This window comes from Anopheles bellator, chromosome 1 (assembly GCF_943735745.2).
Source record: "Anopheles bellator chromosome 1, idAnoBellAS_SP24_06.2, whole genome shotgun sequence".
Lineage (NCBI taxonomy): Eukaryota > Metazoa > Arthropoda > Insecta > Diptera > Culicidae > Anopheles > Anopheles bellator.
Window position 1 is genome coordinate 101,276 of NC_071285.1, and position 24,443 is coordinate 125,718.

The following is a 24,443-nucleotide window of genomic DNA, read 5'->3' on the forward strand; positions in this document are numbered from 1 at the left end:
ATCCTCAGGACAATTTAATTGAAATCGAAGCAATGAAGGGAGCAGAAACTAAAGAAGAGAAATATCAATAGAAGAACAATACAAAATTGGTAAAATAAACTATTTTCGAAAAACCTTTCGAATTGTAGCATCACGCCATCATGTCTATTTCGGTTTTAGTCTGCTCGCAAAATGGTTTTATTAAACGATTCTCTTTCAAAACGAAATGTGTTTGAGTACAAACAGGCCACCCTGAAAGATAGAGCAATTCAAGGATGGAGTTGCATAACGCACCGAGCGCATATTGTTGGATCAAAAGTCGGAAAGCCGTTGAGTTGATTTCATGTTCTTTTATCTTCTTGGCAATAAATGCAGCTTTATCAGATAAACAGTAACGCGTTTCAACCCAAACTCCGAGAAATTTATTCAGTATGAGATGAAGGCACGGCACTGTATGAGTTGGCAGAATGAATTTGTTCCATCTGGGAATGTGAAGATGCAAACAAGTGCTTATCTGAAGTACTGGAAACGGAAAGACACAGAAGAGTTGAACAAAATACACATGAGAAAACTTGGCCTCTTAGCTTCTAATGCAATGAGAAAGTAATCTACATCACAAGTACCGCAAATCGAACAAATATTTAACTAAAATCTCCAAAAGCAGAATGCGTAATGTGAAACAATCGTTAAGTTCTTTTGAGGGCGTGGAGCAGTAGTCCAGAAAAAGTTGTAGTCCAGAGAGCTCAGATGTATTACCTGAACATTCAATGTGAAATTTTGACAGAAAACGTCCTCGCGCGCCTTTTTCCTGCGGGTCTACTTGGTATTGTCCAAGCAAGTCGAACTGAGTAATAGTTACAAAAGTGCCCTTATCTAAAGCTTCGTCATGTAAATAATATTATCTAATGTTAAAAACCAATGAAAAAGTAAATAGAATGTGTACAGAAATTCGCATCCTGAATGCCAGGATATGTGTGAAAAATATCTTCGATTTGGCATTTAACGAATGGGAACTGTGTACCAAAACGAATTTGGAACACATTTAACCTAATTTGAACAGCAATTGAAATATCTCTTAGCAGCTTCTTCTGTAAGTGTTGTTTGTTTTATGTCTTCCGAATTTCCGTTCAAATAAACATTAGCCCAAATGTAATATCTGAATGGAGATTTTTAATACATAAAATCCTATAGGCCGATTTTAGGCGGCCGAAGAAATTGAAGGCGCTTAATGAATTAACTAAGAAAATGTAGCTACTTTTTCTGATGGACTTTAAGAAAGTATCCAAACCACCTGTCTCGTTGGGCGTCTTCGAATGGAATCAATCAATCAATTCATCAATGGACGTTAAAGCATGACTTTGCACCTAGTTGTAGGTTTATTTAAGCAACCGGCAGTTGTGGACCTAACTAGTTGACGAAGAAGCTGAACAGCTTCTACAAATGCATAATAAATTAACATTGCGTAACTTTTTTACATTGTTAGACTATTCTTGACACGCAACGGAAGGACTCTAAATAAATAAATGTATTGTTTTCTTTACAATAAGAAAATCGAACTAAACATACACAAGCGTACCCGAACAAGAGAACGGTTTTCTTGTTTGCAATTATAACAAATGAGCTGTAAAGTAAGTAATCTAAGCGTAATAGAATCGAGCGAAATTAGTTGAACAATATGACGAAAGTCCTACAGTGATGGAAATACAATCAAAACAATCTATTATGTAACGAACTGAGCCGTCGGAACCAGGCCAATCTTGGATGAACGAAACGCAACCGAACATCTTCCAGTAGTTAGTGGAATTAAATTAAGTGATAAGATTTAGGGTTAGCTATAAATATAGGTAACGAATGAATCGTGAAAGAAAAGAAAAGAACGTTGTAAATAAAGAGCTTAAATATTATATTTGGAAAAACCCTTTTCCGTAATAAGGCAATGGGACATCCGAAACTGCGAGATCATTCCATGGGAAAATAGTATACAATTTTTTCATTCATCTGAAGTGAGTACGTTCCGTTTCATCAACAATCTAGCCATTTGATCGTCAGGTAAGGTAAGTGTCACAATCGAGTTGTTGAACAGAAGCTGAAGGGTAATGGAATTGTGCTGTCGATTAGAACGACATAACTAGCTTCATGCCAGTTGCAAAACTATCATTTTCAAATCCACTCCTTACCTTACCTTCGTCTAAAACTCACGGAACAAGCACTAGTACCTATTTTAGTTCATGTGGGTTTCCGGCCAGTCGACGGTACTGGAGCGAAGGACTATGTCTTGCGTCACGAAATAATTGAACGCTGTGACGCCTAAATATGACAATCCCTGAATGAGTCGTAAACATTGTTCGAAATTTAATGGAATCTTAATATTATTGACCATTGTTAAATGAGTTTATCCATGAGTTAAATGAGAATCCTTTTTCGTTCCACGTCCCAAGAAACTGTCGTTCCTGCTCATAGGTAGCTCAGAAGTCTTATTTATTATCATTAGTCTCATCATATTGATGTTCTTCGAACTGACGTCTTTCGCATAGCAACCGATTAATCGGCGCAGCCCAGACGGCTCAGAGCTCAGAAGCGTTAAGTTTGATCTGTTCATCTAAAAACATTGAGGCCAATTTACGAAGATTAGTTAAAGTAGCTAATACGTCGTCGGGGTAGTTTTAGTTTCGAAAGATACTTATTTACGATGGACCAACGCACGGTATTGATAAATCGGATCCCAAAACTATTTTCCGATTTTCTTCAGGGTGACAAATTTACCATAATCACACACAGTAGGCCTTGGATAAGGAGACGTGACTCGCTTACCACGATTAGGGTACGCTTACCTATTGTCGATTTAATGGAACAGGAATCGTGAGTCATAAAATGCTAAACGAGTTTCAGATACTACAGTACTGGGAACCACAAATGTGGGACCGATGATGAGATCCATCTTAACACTTATGCTGGCCATGAATACTTACCGTAGTTTAGCATTGCACACACAAGCTAGGGGAAAGTACGCATATTTTTTATGCGCGTTCGAGGTTTCGGGGGACGTGGTGTAAAAACTGTAACACTATCCAACATGGGGTTCCAACAAAAAATCTTAACAATGCCTGTGCACTACAACACTATCGATATGTTATTGATTCTATTCTCCACTATTCTTTTACGTTCTTCGTTTTTATGATAAACATTTATGCTTACGCTACGTGAGACTTAGCATACGCTTCGCTGAAAGATCGTATTGTACCAATGTTTTTCAAAGTGTTTTGAAGCTATCAAAAATAGCGAAAATCTTACACTACTTGGTTTGTTTGCAATTTCCTTACATACGTTCCGTTGATAGTGCGCTGTTTATTGTGTTTAGCTGTTTTCAATGTTTCATTAGACGGCAGCAAACATTGTGAAATTCGCTGCACATGTTTCTGCCTAACGTGTGGGCACACCAAACACAAGTTACCCATTTTGTATCCACGATATGTACACACAGTATTGGCACAAATTCGTTAACATACTCGCGCACTCAGCCACCCTCTTAAGGAACGTGACCTGTCGGGGCTAGTGCTCAGTGTGCACAAACGCTGCTATTAGGAATGCTTCTGGGAATGGCAGAAAAAAGGCGGCACGTTCTTAACCTTTCGTCCCGTTTTCACACTGAAAATCGTCAAATCCCACGGGTTCCATTCATCCCATGCAAAAATTTACACATTTCCAGTTCTGCTTGTTGTTCTTCATTGTCAGTTTCACGCACCTTTTGCCGTCGCCGTTTAACGACCCGTCACCTCTTCCCGAGAGATCGCAGCATCGCCATCGGCGGAGCCAAAATGGCGTGAAATTACTTAACCAAGTACAGTGGCAGAGGCAGAGAAACTGGAACCTAGCTGGAGTTCGATGATTTGCTGGAGACAAAATTTACGACCGGACACAGCGAAGCTCGTGAAGTAAAAGTAGCTTGGCGTCCCAGATTGGGAATGGCAGTTGGCACATTTGGTTCTCGTTAGACTGCAATAATAGGTCGCCGTTCTCCTCGTTCCGTGGGTAAAGCCAGTTAAGCACTAAAAATAATAAGCCATAAACGACGGCAATGTATAAAAAGACGCGTCTGTGCGCCAGCATACTTGTAGCGGTTCCCGCACAGAACTCTTGAGGTTGCAATGTTGCAAGCGCGTGAGTCGTTGCGTGTGAGATCCTTCTAAGGCAGCGAGGATCTGACAACCGCTCTTCAGTCGAGTAGAGCAAACGCATACTCAACCAGCACAGAGGGAAAAATGAACACAGAGTCTGAAAAGCGGATTGTGCCCATGACTGCCAGCTTCACCTAGCTACGAAGATGTCGCCAAATCCTACAGCATGCGCTTACGGGCACAGACCGAGGAAAGGTACTGAGGCACAGTACGATAATAACGACGACGACAGCGCGACGGTAACCACCATGACCTCCTAGCAGGTCATGTTAGTGCTCCTCCAAGCAATAAGACTTCTTGCATCGGAAACAAAACATCAGACTGCAGAAATAATACCGTTCAACGTATTACCCATATGAGTACGTACTTGCGAGAAACTTGCCAAGAAGAAAGTAGTATGATTTGTGTCTGTCCACGGGAGCTTTTACGGCCAAACTATTCCAAAACGATGCTCGCCTGATAAGCATTATCCGCCAATCGCCACATTCAATCTGGAACTTCCTGGTATCAGGTGCTACGTAGCTGGTTAAACCCCAGCTTAAAGCGGGAACTAGTGGCTACTGTTGCGAAGCGTAGGTCACGATTCACTTTTGGCGAGCCTTTGCATTTCGAAGAATGATGCTATTTCGCCTTCCTGAACCCTACACGTCTTGAATTTACGACCCTCTCTGATCCAACAGTTTCTTCTCCTGCCTCGGCGCGCAAGAAAGAACTCCGGCGATCCAGAATTCCCAGACCGGAAGCTGCGATTTCGACGCAGGCGGCGGAGAACAACATTGGTAGCATCTGCTTGCCCTGCGGCAGGCTCTGGCATTGCTCGGTCAATGATGAGGCAGAATTCAAATCTGCTGATGAACTCCGGTCGAATGGTCGGAGCAAAACCAGACCTGTGTCATGTCAGCCAGAGCGAGTCGAGGGGAAGAGCGGTGGGACACATAAATTATGCTCCAACCAAACCAAACTCGGATGAATTAACCTCCGCATGCCCGTCGTCAAACGAATATTCGGGAGAACAGGCAACCTTCGTCCGCAGGCGGAAAATTAGTCACCAGGCAAAATGGTACAGACAGCGAACACGACAAGGCACAGGGGGGTCCATCGTAAAAAGCGTACCTAAAATCTTATCGAAATAACGACCAAAGCTACAACGCGACCAGAAGCACTACTATCGGCAGTAGTTTCGGATGATGCTCCACCGCAGCGAAAAAGAATGGATCACTAGGCAACGCGAGCCCGGGCGAGTAAGTACGGTGGAAGAAATGGAGATAGTGAGCTCGGTGGCCGTAAAATTTAATTGTGTCCATCAGCATTAATTAAATTATACACACATGCAAGCGTGATGTTTGGCCAGCAGTCTCCAAAACCCTGGGGCGATAGATTGCGACAGTCTCCAAAAACCTCCGGAGACCGTCTTCAGGCCTCGCGCCCGATGTATACCGTTGACAATGGAAGCCAGCCCTTTCGGCCGGTCACGCCTGCCCAACAAAACGACACACGTGCAGCCCAGCACGCACACGTACGCACGGTTCTAAGCTTTTACCGTCTGACGGAGAACAGCAGTTTGATATTATCCCAAATTGACCAAGGGTCATAAAAATGGCCACTGATTCCCTGGAAGGCAACCGCAGGACTACGCATCGCCCTCGCTCAAGAAATGGAGAACCTTTCCCGTGTCTAGATGATTTTCCGAAATCCCAGAGCAACTGAGGGTGCCGTTTTCATGATGTTCACATTTAATAGTATGGCGGTATTCTACAGCAGGACCCGAATTTATGATCAACCTGAAGTGGACCGGTTGAATTTAACGTAATTTGCCTATCTCTTGCGATGCCCTTGCTGGGCCATCTGTTACGTCGATAGTCTGTTTGAAATGTTGTGTTCCCAGAGTCTTAGTTTGTATTTTTGTTGTTCAATCTTTCAATACACCTTTAAATTATACATTACAATAATCCAGAGTATGCTTTTTTGTTCAACTTTCTCATAAAGTAAACAATGAAAAGTAAAGAAGTCGTCTGCTGATCAAGGCCGCACTTTTGGATCCAGACGAAATTCTGTTCAGTTGCGATCGTTTGCACTTTCGCGATGCCAACCTGCTACATAGTGCGTCTCTTCTGAGGCCTCAAGGATCCCCCTGTTGCGAAGGGCGCCCGGATTGAAAAAGATAAACCACAAGAAATGCGTCTCGCCAATTGGGCAAAATGATCCTACGCCCTCTATAATAAGGACATCAACACATAGTTAATTCCTCAAAAGCTTGTCGGATTTGGTCGGCCTCGCCTCGCTTCGGTTCGGTTTTCGACCGAATTTCGTGGTCTTTCGCACACACCCCAGCTCCAGTCCCAGCCCGGCCGTTCCTGGTGTCCGATGGGATTAATCTGTTTTCTTTTCCACTGTTCTGCGGCCGCTGGTTCTTTTTCGTTCTCACCTTCTCCGGGGGAACGCGCCTCGTACGTACCGTTCGACGCCTCGTTTGTTCGATTCGTTCGCCTTCCCTCTTAATTCCTACGTACTTTGTTACATGCACACATTCTCACCGCTTGCAAATGACCCCTTTTCGGGAGGGAGCGGGAAAGGATGCCGCGCGAAATGGGCAGAAAATGAAAATAACATTGCGACTGGCCATGCCCGGCCGGCTGGAGCCCACGATGGTTCGGTCGGAACGGGGAGCATGTGGGGAGAAGGCGCAGAAATCGGGTCGTCTCTTGTTCCTCGGCCGCTTAGGAAAGTGAGAACAAGTAAACCCTTCCAAGGTTCTCCAACTCTGGTTTTCGAGGCGCGTCGCGCCTATTCATGCCGCCATAGCGCGGTGGGTGGCGCGGAGAGGCGAAGGGCGGAAAGAACGCAACGTTCTTTTGGCCCGAGTCTAACGAGCCTGGGACCTTTGGTCGCCACGCGGCGTGCAGGTCAAGAACACAGCCACGCCACGAGGAAAAGCATGGCTTCTCGCCAGCCCGGCGAGGCTGGCGGCCACTACTACAGCAGCACAGAAGCACAACAAAAAGTACACCTCACTATTTCCTCGAGCTTTTCCTTCACGCCCGGCGTGGGCTGGTTGTGGTCTCGGTCGCACTCGCGGGCCGCGGGCCGCGGACCGCGGGCGCTACGACTATAACTTTAAGGCTGTGTGCGTTCTTGGCGCAGAGAGCGAAGGAGCCTATAATCGTATTCTTATTAGGCAGCAATCGCGTCGTTTCGTCTGCGCTTCTTCGTTCCCTGTGCTTTTATGCGTCTTCGCCGTCCGCCCGCTGCACCGTTCCTTCTCCGCCCTTCGCTGCTTGCTTCTCATGGTTCCTTTTTGTTGTTTCGTTCTGCTGTCGCCCGCCTCTATTCGCTTACTGTGCTGTGGTGGTTATTTTTCAACATTCTCACTTCTCCTTATCCCTACTAATTCGTTTCTTGTTATGCTCTCGCCAGTATGGTAGTGCCAAGGGAAAACAGGCGCTCCTTCGCGCACTGACTGTGGGAAGGAGCAAACAGAAAGAGAGTAAGGGATAGAGAAAGAGAAAAAGTGTGATAGAGTGAGAGGGAAGGGAAGGAGAGAACCCGAGCAAATTATAAGTAAAGCGCAGGATTTTTTTAAATCCCTGCCCAATACACTTATCGAGTCAAATAAAAATAATAATTTCTCCCTAGTCGTAGAGTGCTATGGAAGATGCGACATCCAAACGGCATGGCATTACGGCGATAGACGATGGCATTACGACGATACCCAATAGTGAAGGACGCAGCCCCAACGGGTGGCGTTTTTCGTCGAAAACCAAAAACGCCAACGAGGCAAGGGAAAACAATCAGCATCCGGCCGTGCGCCGCTTGTCCTCCTTCTTCCTACGCGCTTCAAGTTTGCTGTTCGTGAGCTTCACCTTCCACAAAAGTTGTTTCAGCCTTTAAGGTGAAAAGAGTCGATAAGGGTCGATGAGTATGAGATTTTAACGATCCGTGCAAGCAGTGTACCGGTGAAGGCGAAGCGCTCGCTCCGATCGTCAAAGGAGAAAAAGAACCCACGTAAGAAGAGATCTCCATCCGCTGATCTCCTTTGCCGCGTCTTCGGCACCAACATCTACAGTGATTGGCAAAGAAAAATGTTCGGCGCCACTCGCGTGTAGATATGAGCCTGTGGAGAGGATGCTATCGTGGGTAAGTTGCTTACGTTCTACCTTGTGTTGTCCCTGGCCCTTACCATTGGTGCATTGGTGTGTCCGTTCGAGTTCTCTGGGAGGAATATTTTCCACGCAGCAGCCGAACCGTCGACAGGTCAACGCGCACAGCTGCTAGTGTAAACGGGCGCATTTATTCTAACGCACAATTAGGAATCGACACGATCATCGATTCAGAAGCGTGCGAGAATGCAGTTTGCGTTTCTAATCGCTCGCAGGCTTACCCAGGAACTTGTGGCTATTTACTTTGCGACTAAGTCGCTGTGGCGTCGTCTGGACGTAAAGCAGATCATAGAGCGCAATTACGTTGACCGGAACCAGTAAAGTGGACCTTAAACCGTGTCCGTTGTGAATGAGATTGCAAAAGCAGTCTGATCGCTTATCTGGCAAAATATTCTTCGGACCCGCACGGATCAGGCTAGGCGTCATCCTCGCGGTTCTGTTGCGAAAGATCCGTTTCGCTTCCTGGATGGCCGCAAGGAAGGCATAGAACGAAGGACGACTAAAAGAAATTAAGCAACAAGGCAAAACCCAAAAAACCCATCCAAAAACATAACACGTTTGCACGGGCAATGTAGGAGGACAAGACGGTAGACGGGAAATGGGTAAGGTCCTCCGTCAGCACCAGTGGCCAAAAACCTTATGCTCAACGCTCACATAACGAGAGTTTCGGGCCGACGAAGGAACAGACGAATGCGAGAGGACGAAAAAATGCAATAATCTAAACAAATATTCATTCCCTCGTTAACGTAAAACGATCGCTTCGGTGGCACCAGTGTAATGGCCATGGCAGCCGGAATCCTGTCTGGCAACGGTGGCGGCAGCGGCAGCGGTGGCGGCGGAGGCGGCGGCGGCGGAGGTGACGGCCACACTGACGGTCGTCGGGCCAATATAGCCAACTACCACCACGACTAACTGTTTAAAGACACAGCCAGTCCGATGGAGTTGGATTGCCGCACAACGAATCGGCGGAGGGGTCCAAGTATGCGAAGCCATCATCGTGTACCGCCTCCTTCGTTGGGTTAAAGCAACCGCGTTTCTGTCGTTTCCAAATTCTTCACCTACGTAGTGGTGGTATTGGAAAAAAAAGGCTTTTATTGTATTCCCGAATCAATTAGCCTTCAAAATGCCAAATGGACCAAAAAATATCGATAAACCTTTATTGTTCAATCCAGAATGAACGGAACCAAACACTGACTTCGTTTCCAGCGAACGGGTGACCGGCCCTTGCATAGCTCTGCTGGTAAATTTCTATTGTGCAATGTAAATCCTTTTAAAAAAAACCCTTTTTTGGACAATCAAATTTTTTTCTCGTGGAACATTTAAAAAACGTGTCAGGTTGCATCAATTTAAGAAGGTAACATTGCTCGTACTGGCAAAATATTCAAAAATTTGGGAAAAAATTGTAGCAGAACGTTCCTGGATTGTTCTGATTTTGGTAGTGTACTGTAATTATTCCTGTTTTATTCGATTCAGAAAATAACCTGTTAATCTCTTCCTCCCTTTTCATTCCCGTCAAAAACAGGAAAAACCATTCTCACATTTCATCTCACACTTCTCGTATTTTCAGAGGCCACATCCGTCGAATAGTGCCTCTCCTTTTCTCCATCCACCGGTGTGAGTTATATCCAAGTTGTGATTTGTTTACATATTTTGTACATCGACGTAAAACTCGCACAATCCTTCCTTTATGATTTACCATTGCTTACAGTTGTCTCATGGCTTCCTGAACGACGGACTGAAACCGGCGATGGCCAAATACAGTTTCTCGAACCCTTTCCCTCCAACGATACGCTAGATTAGTTAACGTGTTCAACGTTTTGTTATTAAATATTTTTATTGTACTAGCCTCAGTCTCGTATCTTGTGATATTCCGAGTCTTCATACGCCGTGACTGGCAGGTCCGTTCGTTCCAGGCGTGGTCGTACAGAATGTCGATGAAAATCCACAGGCAGAAAACCAACAATAGATATATCAACTCCACTACTCCATTCCTCGGGCATCGGACAGTGCTCAACATTTGGCTGCCCCAAGAATTTTGAGGAACATGTACCCAACACATCCCATCAAGACATCTTCTGCCAAGACGGCGGCACTGTAGAACGCAACTATGGGATTCGTCGGCTCTTATTGTTTCCTATTGGTGATTTAATTTCACCACATTCTCTTGATAGATTCTAACTTTTGCTTCTGTTCTTGCAATCAGACGACAACGGATCGAATTGCAGTGTAAAACCCAAGATAAGCAGCAGCGTTCTACAAATATGAAACAAAATATGAAACAAATGATGATGAACTCGGAATGATGAAGCAGAATAACAATATATTTGACATGCCCCAATCCATTCGAACGAACGAAACAATCTGATAAGAAAAAAACAAATTTACTGATCCTTCGAAGAATACCTTTATTTTTCCCGCACATTTTAGTTTACATTTCAATTGTGTTGAGCATCAAATCGTTTCATATCGCAGTGTATGAACAAATATTGTTAGCATAACCATTATCATGCGCAATGCAACAGTAACACTATAGAAATGATCGTAATGCTATTATTTTATTGCGCAAAAAGGATCTTTTTGCTTAACATATCGAATACGTCGCGAAACAGCCTAAAGAATGGAAGATTATCCATACATGGCAGGATGACAAGTTAGACACATAATTATCAGCTGTATTGTCCGATCGATTTTTCACACGTACATTTCTTCTCACAATATACGCGGGCGGACGAGATCGCTTAATTGTTTACCTTTGAAAGCAGTAAATACTATGTTTTGATCCGACACATGCGGTCGTCGAACGTGTGAGTCTTTTCCTCGTTGTTCTATTCATACTGTTTGCGTTCAATAACAGGTAGACACATTTAAGTTCAACAGAATGTGTCACATTATTAAAAGCAACCTTTTTCCAATAGTTTGCTGATCGTTCCCTTTGTTGTGCGACATTCTCACGATTTTCTACTTTGCCAGGTAGCCTGGAAGAATTCGAAAACGCTTTGTGCAATATTTTTGTTAAAGGCGTTGGGGGAGATGTGCCTGACGGCGAGAGAGGTGTCTAACTGCTTCGTGCGCAATTGCGGTTTGGTACGGTCGTATAGTAAGCACATGTTGAGCAGGTTGTGTTTAATGTGTAATTTCAATAAATATGTAGAACTGAAGAGTAACTGTTTTCATATCTTAGAATCCTCAAAGCGTACTGTTGACAAAAAAGAGGAGTGTGTATTAATGAACGCGCGACCATAGAGTCTGCATGAACCACCATTTTTGTGCCCGGCTAATTATTTTGCATCTGAGCAATTATTGGGAAGCACATGTTGGTTGGGCAAAGAATAATGGACGATGAGAAAACCAGCTGTACCGAATTCCGCAACAAATGTACCAGGATACGCAAAGTGTTACTTGTGTAACATGCCTCACGAAAGATTATCGGTTTGATCATCGAAGAAAATAGTTCACGAACCACAAGGTATTGGGTAGCACTACGGCGCTGTGTCAGTGTGTCAGAATGGCAACGTATGATATGTTTCGTAAAAGAACACACACTCAACTTCTGCCCAGGGAAAGAAAGGAGAGAAAAGAAATTATTCATAAATCATGTGATGGTGGAGGTAATGGAGGAAAAGGCGTCTGATAAAATCGTAGTGATCAAGCAGAGTAGTTAGGAAGACGAAATGAAGCATCAAGGAACGTTTTTGCAGAGCATGGTACACGCATAGTAACTGCGCTGTCCCCATATTTTTACTCGCCTAACAAACAACATCATTCATGGTTACTTATTCAGTTTGGTGACGAATAGCCCGCTTAAAATATGCCGTTACTATGCGTGGGTTTGGTCAACTGACAATTTCATTTAACTGCAAAATGAGTCTTAGTATTAGTTTATTTCTATAGAATCAATGCCCCAATTTTATGTCGTAAAACTATTGTTCAACGATTACGATGTTGGAAACATGGCTATCGCGATGCAAGCTAAAGTAGATACAAAGAAATAGAAGATATAATGGCAAAGATGAATTAAGAAAATGAATTTTAAATTAAATTCGTTTGGCCCTTTTCTCATTATGATATAGAAGAGAGGCCTAGAATAGAAACAAGAATAGCTAATCTGGATGCTGAATAAATTACGATTGGAAATCGAATCGTAGTCGAAAGCGAAACTAATTTTACTCCAGCACACCCGGTGGCGTTGGTATGTTGGTTTATAAAAAAGTTTGTGAAAGACCAATTCAGGACTTGTGTGGCGTTTAACTTAGATATATGATTTTTGAACGCCCCAAACCAAGGCTGTTCAGTCCTGCGCCTATGGATAGACCTGTTCTCTATTTCCTCCTTAATTTCTGAAGGCGCTGTCTGCCGGAGACACAGAACACGACACCCTAAAACGCGACACGATTCCGGGATCCCCAGAATGGGTGAATTGAATCTTGACGTGACTCCATAGGATGCGAGGTTGATTTTACGACCGCAGTCAGACAATGGACAGGAATGGTAAAGGAGATTGCGCGTATGTATGTTAGAGAAGCACGGCACGGCGATAGCCACAAGAACGCGTAAGAAACAGTAATAAATTTATATCTCGTTTATGCTGAGGTTCGCTCGCTCTATTCGTTGTATTCTTCCTACCCTCTTCTGGAAATACCGAGCCTTTCCTTCGATTCGCCAGCGCCTTGTGTACGCGGTTTTGTTTCCGTCAGTTCTTCTATTTCCTTAACCTACTCGAAGTTGCGTGGAGTGTTTTCTATTTGCTGTACGCCTTTGCCATAGGAAAAAACAAAACAATGAAGCTCAATATTGATTGCCACGCTATTACGAAAAAGTATTATTTTTTCTAATATTGGTAGAATGCTCACACCTTGTTAAATAGGGTTTAATAAATACCTTGACCCCAAAACAACTTTGAGCCGGACCTCTGGGGAGATTCGCGACTCTACGCTTCATGGTAGTGTTATGGTGTTTGGCTGTTTTTGGGTTGTCCGTTTCATTTGCGTTCGTCGTTTTTTTTGCTTTTCTTAACACATTTGGTTTTGTGTATACAAAACATGCTAAGAAGAATTCAATTTTATATCGCGATACCGTGAACGCCTTAGTCATTCCATTCGCGACCTTTTCCATTTTTTTTCTGTCTCCGTGTCTTTCCCTCTTTTTGATCAACTGTCATGGTCTCGCTTTCCAAGATGTTTGAGAAATGTTTTTTTCACAATCGTGAATGAACTCTCTTGCACGCGGCAAATGAGCCGATGGTCTAGGCGGAAGTGAAGCTTGCATCTCTTCGCCGAGGGTTTACCTTTCTGACCGATCGAATCCGATCATTCGACAGCAATGCACGATGTTGCTTAATGCTGAGAGCGCGCTTTGCTGATCTGGCGATCAAGTTCCTGCAGCCAATGAACTAGGCTTCCACTCCTGAAACGGTCGATAAAAAATGTTCTTCGAAAGATCAATGTGAACATAAGAACGAGAGAAACAATCGGACTCACGCAGTAATCGCTTGGCTGTTGTTGGAATTCAAATTGATCGTAATCATTTCTTCGATAGGTTCTGCACATAGGCGCCGTTAATTTGACCAAAACAAAATAGAAACAGGACCGTTGGAAGGCATTGCCTGTCGAAACAGAATCGCCCGTTTGTGGCTTTCCCTGAGACCGTCGTCTCTATCGGGCACAAACACGATCATCATCATCTATCGATCGTACTTGACTGATCGAAATGCAAACATGTTGAATAATAATTTAAAAAACCGATTGAACACCATGGCCATTGCCATGAGATTTTTTTTAACTTTATGTTACGGAAAACTTAAAGTTGCTTTAGCACAAAGCCTGTAGCTAAACTCTACCATTTTGAATGACGTAATGATGTAACGTAATGTTTATGTTCTTCGTGGAAGTTATTTTCGCAAAACTTCAGGGAAGAGCCAAATCCAATCGATGGAATTGATGCAAATCAAATTACTGGCGAAATTATGCTCTACAATCAGCTTTTTGTGTGAAATTATTTTCCATGGCCAATCGATTCTCAATTTTCGCCTCAACATTGTCTGACCCCGCCAACGACTTACTTCTTGCCACCAAAGCTTGCAGTCTGCGGCTACAAACGTCAAGAGGACGAGCAAAGTGAAATGATGAGGTTGCCACAAAACAAGCCACGAAGATCGTCTCAACGAACTTCGCTCTACCGGCACACTCGTTTTCCCGTCAGCGTGGACCAAAGTCAAATAATGTTGCTTGTTAATGACCTCAATGTGGCTGGCTCAAAGCGCCTCCTTGGGCGCTTTTTCACTCATTCGGTTTTGTCTATTTTGCTGTTATTCCTTCCACACTCCGAACTCGCCGATGCTGTATCTCAGCAGAACCCTCGCATCGTATCGATGATGATGGTCTTGTAAACAGCCGTATGGATCCCAATGTTTTATTTTCCTGATCTCCAAACAGATACTCAGTCTTGGGAGTCGACCTCATCCGAAAGTTTCCAAACTGTGCTATCTGAGTACGATCTTCAGGATCGACCGGCAGTGCCAGTTTGAGATTCCTTTGGAGCCTCGGAGCCTCTTGCCCGGCACTTGTTCACCGCGATGGGTCGATCCTCTTGTTGCGGTTAAGCTAGAGGTAATTTTGGAGAATGAGGTTTCATGTTTTCTTTGGCTTGTTCATCGGTCTGATCACGGCTACGCTAAGCATTCGTTAGACCACTTGAATCACGACTAAAAACGTCTGAACGACTTGAAACGTTTGTTTAATGATCAATTTTGAGACGTAGATTTGTCTACGTCTGCTTTCCATTGGTTACCTTTTTTTAATAGATTTCGTTCGTTTTCTTTCCAACACATTAATTTTACCCATTTATGGGATAAATTATGTTTCCTTCGAGTCTGCAGGGAATGGAGAATATATTCAATTTCTCTTGAGTTAAACGACGGGTTCTCAGCTCTTAAACGACGGCAGCCGTGGGTTGAGAAAAGGCTCTCTCAAACATCGTTGATATCAGTCAGAAGTCCACCATCGAAAATTCTCCTCTTGAGCTTCTATAACATTTCCATAAACCACACATACACACCCAACTCATACACACTTTGGCCATGTTTTTGACAACATAGGGCCTCGACCAGCAAACCATGTGTGAGGCATGAAAAAAAGGAGTGTAAAGCGTGCTGGATGGCATTTCCAAGCATGCCAAAAGCATGAGCAGGTTATCCCTTATTTGTATTCGCATGATATAAGACAGTCGGATGTGCTCTAGAACAATTGGACAACCTACAAACTTCTTGCTAGAAGGATACAGAACTTCATTGTTCGTGACACACCGTTTCGCATCGTGCTGCAGAAACTTTCGTTGGCCGTCTCTCTTGCCGGAAGCCCTAAGAATGTGGCCACGCAAGCAAAGTCCTGGTCCTCCGGAGAGTTTGCACTTTTGACTAAATGAATTGCTCCTCGCAGGCAGTATTTTGTCGAACGACGTCCGGCATTCCCGGCTTGACTTTGAACGCCTCTGTTCATTCAGCAGCTCATCCCGCCCTCGTTTCGCGTGTATTCTACGAGATGCTAATGGAGAAGTTTATTACCGATTTCGGTAGCCGAATCTTAGGCTTAGTAACTAGTTCGAAGTGTAACCATGAGCTCTGACACTTAGTTGTGGCCAAAGCAATTTTTAACAAAGTTCGACCAAGTTCCTAAAACAATTTTCCAACTAGCTAAAAGGTTGGTGCATATAGAAAGCATTACAACTTCCGCTCTAATACGGGTAGCACGATATTGTAGATGCGATGCATATGCCAAAATTGATGAAAATAGTAATTGTTGGCAATGGGTTTAATTATCGATCACTTATAAAATGAACAGAACTGCTCAATGGTCACAAGGCGGAATTTACTGCCGTTCGATTGATTGATGGAATAGCCAAAACTGTCATAGAGTTTGGGTGCTCGTTATCAAAACGATCAACGAGTTTCCCGATGATTAAATTTGTGAAAGGAGCAAAGGTTTAACTTACCACGTTGAAGCCTTTTGCTAATCGTCCATTGCTTTTGTTGCCAGTCCAACGCAAAATCGAGGAACTTTAAACGTATGCTCGTGCCAAATTGATACTTATTTGACGGTGACTATGTGAACTGTTTCACGAATCTTGTAAACTTTTAAAACTTCAGAATTGATGGATAAAAAGATGTAACTATCATCGTACCTACCATTCGCTGGATAGGATGTGAAACCATGAAGTCGTCAGTAATGGTCTGTGATGATGATTCCGGGCACTATTGATTGATAATATGATGCCACTATCAAGCACAAGCCTCGATCATCTGCTTTGGTCTAACTAACACCAACAATTCACACCTACTTGCTATTGCGACAACTTCTGTCTTTTGTGTAGCTCCGCTTTGAACCTAGGGCATTCGTTGCTATTTGCAGCATTTGCACATCGACGTTTGAAAGTTTTTCCCTGTTCTCCCCCTCGCATGGTTTGAGTTTGTTTCTCTTCTCTGTTCCTAGGTGGCTCCTCACGCATCACACGTAAAAAACAAGTTAGAATTTTCAAACAAAAAACTCTAAAAACTAACATTTTCGGAGTGTGCTGCGTTGGTGAAAGACGCCTTCACACTTTCCATTACAAAGTACGCTACGCGTCACCACGGCCTTATAACGTTTCGCATAGTTTCTCTGTTCGATTGGACTAAAAATTCGAGCTTACGCCTTAGATCCAGTGATCACGCTCATTTCACCCACACACAGACCTGTGCAAAACACCTTGCAAACTAAGGCACACGCAATACGCATGGAGGGCTGAGGCCGGCTGCAACGCGATTTAAATAAGCACGATAATTTCGCAAGCACTAAGTGAAACACAAACACTACAAAATTACACAAAACTGTCGATGGACTAAACACTGAGGCACACTTGCGGACGCTGTGATCACTAGCAAGCAGAAACAACGAAATAGATGGAACGCACCAAAAACACGACCAGACCTGGCATCATTTTGGCAGAAAATGTGTGAAGATGTGTCTATCGATGTGATGCATTCGACAAATGGAGTCAACTGTGCTGTCTTTCAGCAGGTGTTATCGGGGTCGCAGAACAAAGTAGTGCCAAAATGTGTAAACTTTAGGATGCTATGACAAGAGCAGCTTGTTGCGATGCGTGACGATCAATTCACACTGCAGAGTTTTTCTTTAAATTTCAATTCCCTGCCTATTTGCGCAGGTGGCGTAGAATAACCTAACCTGTTGTCGACAACCCCCTGTACGCATCGGGACCTAGAAGGGTTTCGGCGCACTGCTACCTCATATCCGCAGGCTGCAAAACGGATCTACGTGATCTTCGCAATGAAACAGACATAATGACAATTGATAACCCAAAAACGATAATAAACGATAATGTGGCTCAGTAATTCTTTTGCTGGGTGGTAAACTAAAAATTGACGAGAGATTCTCTTGGCCTTGTTGCTTCTGCGGCCCTTCAAAAGCCATTCCAACTAAACAAGCTTCCGTGTTTGCAGAGTAACTTCAAAAGTAATAGGTAATAGTAGTTAGTAAAGGTAGTTTTGGAAATATCTCTTTTCGATATGATTCGACGGCTAGGTGACCTGGTGTATCGTAATTGTCAGCCATGCGGAATTGATTCTGGTCGCACCTTCTTCTGAATAGTCTTATACCGATGGCGAGCCTTAATCTCAAAACGGAAGAGGCATTGCGTGTCGACTGTCGCCGTACGACAAAAAGCGAACTTATTACGGCCAGCAATGTTTTCACATAAACCTTTTTTACATGCCGTGCTTGTCTGAGTCTCTCTTTCTCTCTCTTTCTATCTCTCTCTCGCTTTATGATTCTTTTCTTGCGCATATTTAGCATGGTTTTGTGAATACATTCGATACAGAGAACATTTCTCTGTGAAGTTGCTCCTTTTTTATCAATTTCTGTCTGTTCTCTTCCTCATGGACTTCACAATCCTTTTTTATTTTCAATTTCGCAACGCAGAGTTGCACTTTTCGGTCATGTTGAAGAAGGAGTACCCTCGACCATTACACACGTGTAGCATTTTTGCGTGTTGTTCTGTTTCAACTTCAGTTCAACTCCTTCGTGCATCTTCGACAGTTCCTGCCAAATCCTTCCAATTTTGGGTTGCTCTCCAGTTTGCGTCGTCAGTTCGCGCTCTGCACTCTCTCGGCATGCCCTGTTTTGGGACATTCTGTTTTTGGTTGCCTTTTTGGCTTGTTTCGAACCGGTTCGATGATTCGTTAGTTTTTTGGTTTCGAGTTTTCTTGTTATGCTTAATAAAGGCTTTAAGTTTTTGTACGTAATCTGCATTTACTCATGCGCGGCCCTGACCGGTTCTTAACAACCCATGACTCGCTAGAGAGTTAGAGTAAGCAGGCAAATTAGAGACTATCGAACTCAGTGACATGGGCTCGAAAAACGTGTTTGCTTTGTCTTAATACTGTCGTTGATGCGTCATACTAATTGATGGGCTATTTGTTGCATCCGGTAACGGCCGTCGCTGTCACGTAGCTGCCCTGGGTTCGATTCCCGATACCGGCGTGATAAGGAGGTTGGCACGGCGCCAAACAACGTTGACGTTGCCTATGCTTTGATACTTTGTTCAAAGCAGCGTCTTCTTGGCCATCTTCTATGCACACTTGTTTGCTGTATTCAAAATAAAAATAAATCTAATGTCTCGTGATCAAGTACATTGCAAATAAACGCAAACAAGTTGAGTAACAATACATAACAAAGATGATAGATTTTTCCATGATGGCTTGTTCTGTTGATTTACCAAGCAATTTGCACTCTTTATGTGGAAACAATATATGGTCGATTTTACTATAACTTAAAATCTGTCTCGCATCTTAGTTCTGACTGTATGTTCCCTCTTAGCATCGGTTTTCTTTCCTGTTTGGTTTCTTTCTCCTTCTCCTTAAGCAGAGTTATGAAAGCCTTGCACGTTCGATTATCGTTTTGAAGTGTTATCGTTTGTTTTGCGTGTCTTTTCGACACGCCTTTGCCGCTTTTGCCTGTGTCCTCAGACGAACCTTAACCACGAATCGCAGAGAAACAGGGGTTATTGCTACTCGTTCTTTTTCCGATTCTTCGCCTGCGGTTTGGCTCCCACCAGCGATGGTCCCTATGATTTTCCGCAACAGGATGATAATAATAATCATGTAGTTTGTTACGTTCCCAGCGTGCGCATCAGCGGATGGACACCGAGCGATTCGCTAGCCCAGAGTTATGCTTGGTAATTTCAGCGGACCAACTGCCCGAAGGAAAGGAGCCGGAAAACAGGGCAAGGAAATGCTTAAAAAGAAGGTGATTGATCGGTTGAGGTATGCGACGATCTGAAGCATGTGTAAATTTGCTGTAGCACGCTGTAGCTCGAGCCGTCTCGGGAACGCTGCTGCTGTTCAAGCGGAGTATCGATTCCCGCGGATCTGTTTCGGTTCATACGGTGATTGGACATGGTTCTACAAATTCTTAGGCGTACAGAATGAAAATTTCCCAACAGTTCCACCAACCCAAGAAAACCCGAAAGGCGGTAATGTTGTTAATGGTGATGAGTGTGGTATAAAGTGTTAAAATGTAGCATTTGCGGCACACGGTAGCGTCTCGGGCAATATACTGCTCGCACTATAATATTACTCGTTGAAACCTTGTTGATCGCTATTCAGTTCTGTTGTTGCCACGCAATGTCACAGTGATTCTGGATTACACTTTCCATCACAGCTTCTGTTGGATTATAATTTTGGTGGTAGATCTCCTCTGCCTACTGGGCTCTCTTGTCAGTCTACAACAGCATGCGCAGTCTTTCATTTCGCTAACAAAACGCTAAAACAAAGATCGATGACATCACGCGGGATACGGCAACCGGTGGTGGTCTGGGTGGTGTAACGCTGTGTTCGTAGGGTGGTGTGCTCGATGCATAAATAATCGTTTACAAATGGTTCACTTCACTTTATTGATACATTATGGGTGCACTCTCTTAAATCAACCCTTGGAGCCGCCGCTGTCGCATTCGTTGCACAAGTGAGCCGTGCCACAATCTCCCGTGTCTCGAGACGGCTTGATCACGCCTCGCCGCTGGATTGGTGAGATAGATTCGCAGTTCAGCGCCGCGTTTTGCGGTGCAGTCCTCCTTTGTCGCCCACGACACGATCCGCACAGGCTAATCCAGACAGCCCCTAGAAAACAGAGGAGTGTGTGTATAAGAGAAGAGGGCAGAGGAAGGGCCTTTAGTCAATGCCGAACATATGCTGCACTTGAGCGCATACGATTCAGTACTTAGCATTTTACATACATTACATTTTAAGCACACCGCGTGCTCGAAAAACCGGTTCGCTTTTTACGCGCCTCACGCAAACGAGTGTATGCGTCGTGCGCTTAAAGTGCTGTGCCATGGGACAAACTATAGCCCGCTGCTAAGCGAAGGAAAACTATGCTTAAGGAGACGGCGAATCCACCGACGTCTCGGGGCACACACAATATCAGCTTTTGTCACAACCTATCCTCTAGCAATTTGCATACATACTGCACTTGCGTATGTGTGCGTTTGCTGTAAATGCATCTTGTTGGTAGCTATGTTGGCCTGACGCGACACAAAAGCACAACGAAAATTGGGCCTCCGGCCAAGAACACTCCGCGCCATCACTAAAGGTACTCGAAAAAATCAATCAACTATTGAGTGAGTGCGCGGCACGCTGTTAAGAGGGATATGAAACAAAACGCCCGCCAACATCCATGTTTGCAACGAAATGCGTCAACATATTCGGTTGTGCGGCATTACTACAAGTGCCGCCCAACCGAATGGCATACGTAACTGTTAAGGTTTGTTCTAAAAGTTAACCGAATCGAACGAAGCCGATCATCGACCGGCATTGGGTGGAAGAAACAGCCGGTTAGGATTCAAAGTTTTTCAAAACACCTCGTCACGCGTGTTGCGTGATCGTAAATTATCTCTCACCAAGCCGTGAAGAAGCAGATGGGAAAAGCACAAGCGAAATAAGAAAAGTGAGGTTGATCACCGAATGTGATCGGGCGAGACGATCTTGCGCGCGGTGACGAGACATCTCGCTCCGCGGGGATGAAAGCGAATCAACCAAAGAGAGGTGAATAAAAACACCTCCGGCGATAAAGAAACTCGATCCGCGCATTCATCGACGGGCCAGCATCACGACGCTACCGGGCGGGGAACGGACGGAGCCACCCGGGGACCCACGGGGGGACGGAGCCCACCAGTACAAGTTCTGGTTGTAGGGCTCGTTAGAAGAGTTGAGTTGGGTCAATTAGCACATGGTGAAAAGAGTTTCACAGCGATGCGCCTGTTGTGGCGAGCGCCTTGGAGTCAGTGAGCCCGAAGAAAAGAGCAAAACGAACAACACATCGCCGAGCCCATCGTCGTCGTGTTGGTGGAGGCCCTCGCGAGAACGATCTGCGCCTTCAGCTCGTTTCCTTCAACATCTCGTCAGCACTCGATCGCACGGCGCTGAGGGCGCGGTGTGCGTGTAGACAGCCGGACAGGCCCTGTGCGCCGCAGCTAGTCAAACAGCAGCCACTTTCGGCCATCGGCACCCTTTCGCTCCCAGGGCCCGGCCGCGGTGTCGGCCGAATCGGCGAGGCGATCGGCTCCGGAACGGTGATCATCAGTGGGTCGCTTCGCTTGGACCTTTCGACCGGCCCTGTCGAGACTTGGAGCTCCGTTGCTGGATAATTAAGTGAATGATGTCTAATCGACCGTAATAATTTTTATGCTTTCCGCACTCTGGCCGCACCTTCCATCGCCAATAAGTCTGGCTCTTGTTGATCCTTTCATTCTCTCTTTCTTGATCGCAAATTCGCTTTTTCCGAGCTCCATGAAATTACGGCTTGACAGGATATAGAGTTGTGGCTACTGAATTCTGCCCTACTATGCGGAAGCCATTTACGCTGGTTCTCGAGGTAAATTTCTCTGCCATCCCCATTCTGCATGGCGGCGGTCCACGACGGTTTCACAGCACGCTTTTTGAAGGTTACTTAACACTTTTTCTTGCACTCTTTTTCTTGTAAGCTGGTTTCGCGGTCAAACGTGAGAAAATGTAATCGAATTTAAATTCCCTTCTACACTTCTGGTTGAAACATTCATACGCACCTATTGGTACGTACGTTTGTATTCGTACATTCGTATTTGGGAACCGCTTACTCTTTCTGCAACCGGCACAACTAAGAATTTTTTTACACAATGAAACAGTTGCATTTCCCATTTAGTTCTAAGGCTACTAAAAGTAATACCAGCGTCAAGCTAAAATATTACAAGCAAACAGAGAGTCAAGTATTTCATATTCTTTGTTGCATCATCATGAGCCTTTACGCGTTGACTGTCGACACCAATAATTGATTTCCGTTTCAAACGAATATTTAGTTTATTTACATCCAGTCCAATAACCGTCGCTGAGGAAATGCTACGCGGAGTGGTCTGCGGAGCAGCTAGCCTTATATTACTCACCAATCGAAGACCGATCGTTACGCATGCCAATTATCAATCTGAGTGCATTCCCGCGAATGCATATGCAAAGTGCAATAACATAAAAGAGCTCAGCGACCGTTCTCGCTTTGCGATGTGCATCAATAGCCGACAGCCGAAGTCCCATTATAAGCGCGTAATGACCAGAAGCCAGTTATGCATTGGTTATGCAAATCGGAACCATGGCAGTAGCTGCACCGGAAGATTGAGACTGACCACTTCCTGAGCGGAAAGGTTTGTATCATCGATGCAAAAGTGAAGCGGCATAATTCTCAAATCCGAAGCACTCCGCTGTGGTAGGCGCCATCGCAGACACCACTGGGTAATTCTTTGATTTACGTATTGAATAAAGTTCGTCACCCAAAACATACTTTGTGTAGTTAATGCCATCATGGAATCATAATAAGAGTGGGAAACATATCAAACAACCTGTAAGAGTTGTAGGTTGCACGGGGTAGAAATAGTTTTCCAATCGTCCGTGTCATGAAACCGTGTTAAGCGGTATGCCATGGTGCCGAATTTGAATGTGGCGCTTATGTGTTATCTTCTGAGTTATTGGATATTTTTTCGTTGGCAGTCAGGCCGTTTCATTGATTACATATAATAACGCACACTGCTTCTCGTAGAATTGAATTAATGTAAAATTGTTGTATTGTAATGGCAGCTACAATTGAGATGACTGGATGAATTTTTCATGGGTCTTTTGAATGGATGAGAACATTTCTAATGTTTCGACTCTCAAAGTCACAGTACGATCATTTCTGGTCTTGCAATGGATGGTTAGGAAACGCTGTGTCCGTTCGTGCAGAGTCCGAAGCCGGAAGTACTTTCCTTACGGCTTTGAGTCAGTGTTGAGTTATTGTTTTCTCATAGGGGTCCAACCTCGGCCGATAACCCGTTCGCTATGATAAAATTGCGCTGGATCTTTCGCTACTAATAGCCCTCCTTTCAACAATGTAGAACGAGCCTGAACCATGCTTTTCAATTTTCTTTTCTTTCTTTTTCGTAAGAACGGACTGCATAATCATTGCTCAATCGCGGTCTGGAATCATTGGTTGGGATGGTGCCTGCCGATCGATCGGATGTGGGAAATTATTGGCTTGTTCAAGATCCGAGCGATCTATGCAAGAATGTGGTACGATTTTCATACCTGGTATCTTTCGGATCAGTAAATCCTTCGTTCAACAACCTTTCTGCTATTTTATGTGTCCGTACCTACAACACAAAACTGATAGTTTAAACATTTAAGAACGACCCCTCAAATTCATACTTTATTTTATATAAATCTTTTCCCATGAATATCCATTGACAGTATTTGGAAGAGCATATCAATACAAACACTTTTAATTACGCTCGACTACGTAAGGGGTTTGGTACTATGCAATGGCAGACTAGCTACTTTTCGGTACGTGACACAAGGTTCAAAGAAAAATTACCGCACGCCGCATTCATTCAGTACGCAGTTGAAACATGATGTCACAGTACGACCCTCGACCAGCCAGATTGAGCAAAAATTCGTTCCTAATGTGGCGCGAAACGGCAACCACATTTTTAACTTCATCGGTCATCACATTGCCGGTTTGTTCATTCATCTTTCATTCAGTTTTCATTGCACATGTACACAAAGTTGGTGTTGGAACTTTAACGGCCAATG